This window comes from Atta cephalotes, assembly GCF_000143395.1.
Source record: "Atta cephalotes unplaced genomic scaffold scaffold00040, whole genome shotgun sequence".
NCBI classification, from domain to species: domain Eukaryota; kingdom Metazoa; phylum Arthropoda; class Insecta; order Hymenoptera; family Formicidae; genus Atta; species Atta cephalotes.
The window spans coordinates 262,706-270,405 of NW_012130104.1; the positions used below are offsets into that span (position 1 = coordinate 262,706).

General features: G+C 31.8%; 1 protein-coding gene across 1 annotated transcript in view; it reads right to left on the reverse strand.

The window, feature by feature from the left end:
- The window catches only part of LOC105622101 (galectin-8-like), a 205,507-nt gene that overhangs the window by 169,070 nt on the left and 28,737 nt on the right, over positions 1–7,700 (reverse strand). The gene's annotated exons all lie outside the window — the stretch shown is intronic.

The following is a 7,700-nucleotide window of genomic DNA, read 5'->3' on the forward strand; positions in this document are numbered from 1 at the left end:
GACAATAGTCTTTAATTAGTATCTGTTCTATTCATTTTGTTTTAGTAAATAAATAGCTATTTTAGTAACGACAACTACTTTAGTACTACCAATAATAATAATAATAATAATAATAATAATAATAATAATAATAATAATAATAATAATAATATTAATAATAATAATAATAGTGATAATAATAATAATAATAGTAACAGTAATAGTGACTTTGTTAAACCTCCGAAACCAATCAAATAATTTTTAATAATATGTGATAACAAATGTAGCAATTAAAATCAAAGTATGTATGAAGAAATTATTATGTTCCTAAAACATCGTTCATTTTGCAGTGTCCATCGTGTTCAATGTTAACATGAATAAAATATTGACAAAACGTTGCGTCTTATTAATCTAGGCGAAAAATATAGTAGATATGCTGACACATAGTTTGCATATGTTGACATGAATAATCTATTATTATAATAACATTGCATTTTATTATTGTAATACATATTAGGTGTACAACTTTGCTTCCGCCGTTTTCCTATAGATGACTTTAACGGTAAGTGGTGGTCGAAATAAATAGATCATAGACGTCATACAATAAACTTGGGCATCTGGCAACATAATCCCATAGAAACATTAGTCGATTTGTGTCTGCATCATAAAGTTATTCTCGATTGAAAATGTCAGTTTACGAGCCAAATTCTCGTCATTTGCGGGAGGTTTTAATTTTTTGCTTCAATATGAAGAAATCTGCGGCTGAGGCTCATCGAATGCTCTCAAATACTTATGGTGAGGCCGCTTAGTGAAAGAACGTGTCGTGAGTGGTTTCAACGCTTCAAGAACGGTGATTTTGACGTCCAAGGTCATGCTCTGTATTTCGGACCAGCTCGGCGTAATGTATTATGAACTGTTAAAACCGACTGAAACAATCACAGGCGATCGGTATCGAACGCAATTGATGCGTTTGAGCCGAGCATTGAAAGACAAACGGCCGCAATACAACGAGAGACACGATAAAGTGATTTTGCAGCATGACAATGCTGCTCGACCTCATGTTGCGAAAGTAGTCAAGACATACTTGGAAATGTTGAAATGGGAAACCCCACCCGCCATATTTTCCAGACGTTGCTCCCTCTGACTATCACTTGTTTCGATCAATGGCACACGGCCTGGCTGACCAGCACTTCCGGTCTTATGAAGAAGTAAAAAATTGGATCGATTCGTGGATAACCTCAAAAGATGACCAGTTTTTTCAACGCGGGATTCGTACGCTGCCCGAAAGATGGGAGAAAGTAGTGGCCAGCGATGGACAATACTTTGAATCATAAATGTATAACCAGTTTTTTACAATAAAGCCTCGAATTTCGGAAAAAAAACGGCGGAAGCAATGTTGTACACCTAATAGTAAATATAGTTAATTACTATCAGTTGCTGTGTGTAGTGCTGTATGCAACAGTAAAAGTTTCACACTACTCGGTACGTATTTATGTTGTTGATCATAACTGATGAACATAAGTATAAAGGGCAGCTCGTCGCAGGAAATTTGCAGTATTTGATTTCGATGATAGATTAATATCTCCACTTCTTATTATGTTAAAAGAACCTAGTGGGACATTAGGCTCTAGGATACAAGAAATGATGTTTACCGCAATTAATATTTTTATTATGACATCAAAATCTGATATACTAACATCTAATCATTTTGAAACTTGGGAAGTATATTTTCCAAATGTTGGAAATGTTGGACCAAATTCAATTTTTACTGTTAGATTCGGATGGACTGATGATTGTCCGGATATAATTCAAAGAAATAGACCAGATTCTGCAAAAGATATTGTTTTATTAACTATACTGGCTTTATTAACTATACTAGAACAACAGGAAAAATACAATTGTTAGATATTTTTGAATTCTGTTTGTGAAAAAATTTCATCAAACATTTTTCAGATATAGTCATGCTTTTAGATCTTGATATAACTTCATTCTAAAAACGCTATTTTAAAATTATAATCATTAACGCACAATCAGTTTTCATCGCCAAGATTTATTAATTTATTTAAATGTGCTTGATATAAAAGTGGATATTTGGAATATAGGTAAGTAGAATTTGATCAATTTTTGCTTTAAAAAACATTCGAAACCAACATGCGATATTTGTAGTGAAATAGTTGTAATTACTTGCGCATGATGCAGAAAATCTCTTTGCATAACAAATTTTTTTCATGAGCACTATGAAATAAATCATATTTGTGATCAGAACCGTATGTATGAACCGCAAATATTGCAATGGTTTATATCTTTATTGTAAAAAACATTGTAGAAAACATTGTAAAATTAAAGATAATAATTAATAAATATTGTTATATTTTAATAATAAATACGGAAATATAATAACAGATATGAAATAAAATTCAACGTAACTGATATTTTATATTAAAACAAAAATATGAAATTGACAATAAGTTTAAAATTACTGTTTCGTTAGATTGTAAATAAATTATCCGAAAAAATTTTGTATTAAACATGTATATTCTGGAGAAGAAGAGAAATTTTATAATTTTAATATGTAAGAGAGAATTTATTATGTAATATTGTAACAACCTGACTTTTGTGTGGATTAGCTCGTCGGAGTTAGGTGACGGTCAGGTGCAATAAAGAGATTCAGGCGCGAAGGGGAGATGTATAAATCGGCTTGGCTGATTACAAAAGAATATTATAATATTATAATATTAAGAATGATGTGTATATACAATATCTTATAGTATAGATGTGTGTGGGGAGTATGTGTGTGCGTGCGTGCGTGCGTGCGTGTGTGTGTGTGTGTGTGTGCGCGCGCGTGCAATTATCATCATCTTCACACATCTTCTTTCATATTTTCCAATACCTTTAATCGATGAGAAGCATCACAGTTTGTATACGATATTTTCATTTTAATATATAGTATATTAAACTTGTGAAACTTTCACTGTTGCATACAGCACTATTACACAACTGATAGTAATCAACTATATTTACTACATAGCAATAATAAGACGCAATATCTTATTATAATAATAAGTTATTCATGTCAACAACATACGCAAACTAGTCGTCAACATATCTATTTTCAACCTAGATTAATAAGACGCAATGTTTTGTCAATACTTTATTCAATGTTAACATTAAACATGACGGACATTGCAAAATTAATGATGTTTTATGAAAATAATAATTTCTTTATTCATACTTTGATTTTAATTGCTCGAGGTACATTTGTATATACATTATCAAAAATATTTGATTGGTTTCGGAAGTTCAACAAAGTCAGGATTACTATTACTGTTATTATTATTATTATTATTATTATTATTATCACTATTATTATTATTATTATTATTATCTACTATTATTATTATTATTATTATTAACACTATTATTATTATTATTATTATTATTATTATTATTATTATTATTATTATTATTATTATTATTATTATTATTATTATTACTATTATTATTATTATTATTATTATTATTATTATTGTTGTTGTTATTATTATAAGAAGAAGCTCTTATTATAATAGCTAGTGCGGTATTGATGCATACTAGACTCATTTCTATTACTATTCATTCAACGCTATCTCGAACAGCCAACGACGGTATGAGACGGATACTCATGGAGCGTATATAGAAGTGTTTCTCATTCATATTCCAAAATTGCGTTTGCGGAACATGATTTTATTAGTTATTATTATCGTTGTTTTCAGCATAAAATGCTCCTTAATTTTTGTTATTATAAAAATTAAAAATTTTTAAATTTAGGAATGGGGGTGGGGGTATGATAAACAAATAAATAAATAAATTTTTTTTATTATAATTGTGAAGTACTCTTGCAACCAATTTTTATTTAAAACATTTTTCTCTATCTTTCATAGTTTCGATATTCAATCTGAAAGAAAGAAATCGATTTTTTTCAAAGGAGGATTTCATTCTCTTAATATGAGACTCAGCACGTATAAAAAAATACACGTTTTCTATTTTTATCCATAGAATAACATACTCATTTAAGTCAGAGGAATTCACTTGGTTGTGTTCCCTTGTAAGTCGTATCATTAAAAATCATAAATATTGCTATATTTATTATATATCATATCTATTTAATTAAATCACGTGCAAGAAGAAAAGACAACGTGGGAAAGAGGAAGGAAGAGAGTTCGCAAATAATAAGTATAGAATTGCAACGGGTGGAAATGAGAGAAGAAACGAAACTCTGTTCCCCTTTTAATATGGATCTTCCGGTGGCGTGCTTCCTCCCTTCCCAACGTCTGTGAGTCACTTTCCCTCCCTGACCCTCTCCCATACATATATCGTATACATATATGCACTAACACATAATGGTCTAGAATCGGCCTAGCTTTACTATACAGAAAAAAAATTAATTTATGGGTGGTACAGCAAACCTATAATTTACTGTGCGAATTCAACATCGACTGCGCGAAATCAACATCGACAGCAAGAAGATTTGATGGTTTAATAAATCGCTAATGCTTATTCAGCTGTCAACTTTGCTATTTTAAATAAAAAAATTGACTGTCTATATTACGACTGTAGAGTTGCTGAATCAGTGAAGTTTTCAGCTGTGTTTCTTTCCGTATACTACTTTGTCGTGCCAAGTGTCCGCGCCTCGCCGTTGGGCACAAACAATCCATGGTTGCGAGTGACGAAAGATCTCTCGTCTACTCGATCATATCACCAATAGATACCGTAATCCAGCGCATTCAAACTATAACTTAAATTACAAAAATTTGTTCTATATTCCGCTTGTGTTTCATTATTTATCGGGCTACGACGCGTATTTTATAATTAAAGAAATTGTTACCGCATACGATGGAAATGTAAATCTTCTTCCTATAACGAAAGAAAAATACATTTCAATCACTAAATATGTTGATAGCATCAAAGACAAAAATGAAAATAACTTTCAGAAAAATTGCATAAAATTAAGATTTCGATTCTTTCAAATGTTTAAGTACAGGTCTCGATAAATTGACGTCGATAAAGAAAAACTAAACTAAAAATCAGAATTTTCTCAGCGCGAAGGATTTCGATCCTCTCACACATAAAGGCATTTTCCATACGAGTACATTGATTGCCTCGAAAAAGGACACGCGCTTACCGCCGCGCGAATCATTTTTCAGTTCATTGACGGGCGACACCGTATCCGAGAGCGATTATGCTCACACCGCGTATGTATGGCAGCGATTCTGTATTTGAACACTGGACGAGTGATCTTACTTGAAAAACGATGTCTTATTATTATAATAGTCGACATTTTCAAAAGTTGCTCCGAAAGTTATGTCATTGAGTTACAGTCTCGATCCCGCGCATTACTACACCTTGCTTGGTTATGGGACGCCATGCTGAAACATACGCGCATAAGATTTGAGTTGCTCACTGACAACGATATAGTTTTATTCATCAAATGCGGTATATGCGATGGCCTCAGCAATGTTCAGACAAATACGTGCAGGCTCATAACAAGTATACGCGTTCGTACGACTTGTCGAAACTATCATTGTACTTTATGTGACTACTATGATGTGAATAATCTGGATAGGTGATGTGTTAACCACTGCCAACCTATGCCAACTTTCAATCCAAGACGCACTGCACATCGACTGCACTGCAAATTTTGATGCGAGCGCGATCGTTTTAGATTCGTTTTTTTTCACTGGTTATATTCTCGAGATTAATCTCGAGTATCCGCATCTGCATGATAGATATACTGATCTTCCTTTCTGCCCGGCAAACGCGAGGACTTCTAGTGACGCTGTACGCGTCATATCATAAACAACGTTACATCATCCACTATTATAATCTGCAATGTTCTCATCACGATCTTTGCATAACAAAGATCCATCGAGTTACAATTCGCTCAATCCACCTAGCTACTTGATTACATTAAACTCAATACACAATTTAGAACGCGCGCGAAAAACGATTTTGAGAAAAATTTATATAAACTAATGAATAACGCGGTATTTGACAAGATTATGGAAAACGTTCGAAAATGTGTAAACATAAAATTATTAATAAAATGAAACGGACGGCGCGGAGGCAATACTCGCGAAGCCGAATTTCGTACATTTTTACGGAAAATTTGATCGCCGTCGAACTGCGCAAACTTGAGATGAGGTTCAACAAGCCGATTTACATGGGTATGTGTATACTCGACATATCGAAAGTCTGCTTGTACGAATTCTATCACGAGTACATGTCACCGATATATCACGACAAATGTAAAATTATGTACACCGACACAGAGTCTCATTTATCGCGTTGAGTGCGACAACATTTACAAGATAAATCGCGATATCACAAGATTTGGCACGAGCGATTATCCGATAGACAACGTATGGTATGCATTTCGCGAACAAAAAAATACCCTGCATGAAGAACAAAAATAACGGTATAATAATGATCGAATTCGTTGGATTCAGAGTGGAGATGTACGCGGTGAGGATAAAGGACGAGAAGAATACTATAAAAAGGTGAAAGATGTAAGCGGATGATAACGTTTGACGATTACACACGATGTTTGAATAAAAAGATCAAAATGATCGTCATCACTCGTATATATGATCTAAATTACACGAGGTATACACGATATCCGAATCAAAAATCGCTTTGAGTCCATATGATGATAAACGATACGTCGCTCAGTGGGTCAGAATCCCGAAAAGCTGGCCAAAAGTCAAAAAATTAATTTCGGATTTTCAAAAATGTAATTATTGTTTCGGAAAACTAAATTCTCTTTCGAACGTGACCCATCCTAGAGTTATATATCCCATACCTGAATTTCCAGTTCAAAGTTGCCTTTCGCACGGAACAGTCAGAATTAATGGAGATTTTACTGTTGTGATGTATTTTATGTGTATTTTGAAAACGAAGTTTGGAAATCGAATTTTACAAAATGGATTCTCTTCCTGAAGGTATGTATAATAAAAAACGATATTAACAATATATATTTTTATGTATTACATATTTAGTTTTTGAATTGAATATAAGTATTTAAAAAATCATACATTAAAAGAATTATATATATATTTTATTTTATATTTTAATTTTATATTTTATATTTTAAGTAATCACCTCATTCCGAGATATTATTAGTACTATCTTTTAGCTTATACTTTTCTCTTTCGAATTATTATAAATATATATGGGTTTAGCTGCGTTTGTGATATTGAGACAAATTTTTGTACAAGCGCTTCGCGCTGTTCGTTTCGGTATCAATCGCTTGCCAAGCATATAAATACATTAGGGTCAGGCAGCATGCAAGTAGATATTATATTATGTCCGAGAATTTTTTATTACAGGTAGAGTCGTATTACAGGAAAGTCGACAAATATTTCAGGTAAAAGAATCGGATACAGTATTGTAAAAAATTGTGGACATAACTATCTCGATTATGCTAAATTGTAATATTTAAATTGTAATATTAAATTGTAATATAACTAAGCCATGTAACGTTTCAAGTTCAAAATTATTGAAAACAAATCGACAAATAGAACTTTTTAAATATATATACATGACATATATATATATATATATATATATATATATATATATACACATATATATTAGTACTAATAACTAATAACTAACGTTAAACTTAAAACGTTTACTTAATTTTAATAAATTTAAAATTTTAATTTAATTTAACTAAAAGTAAA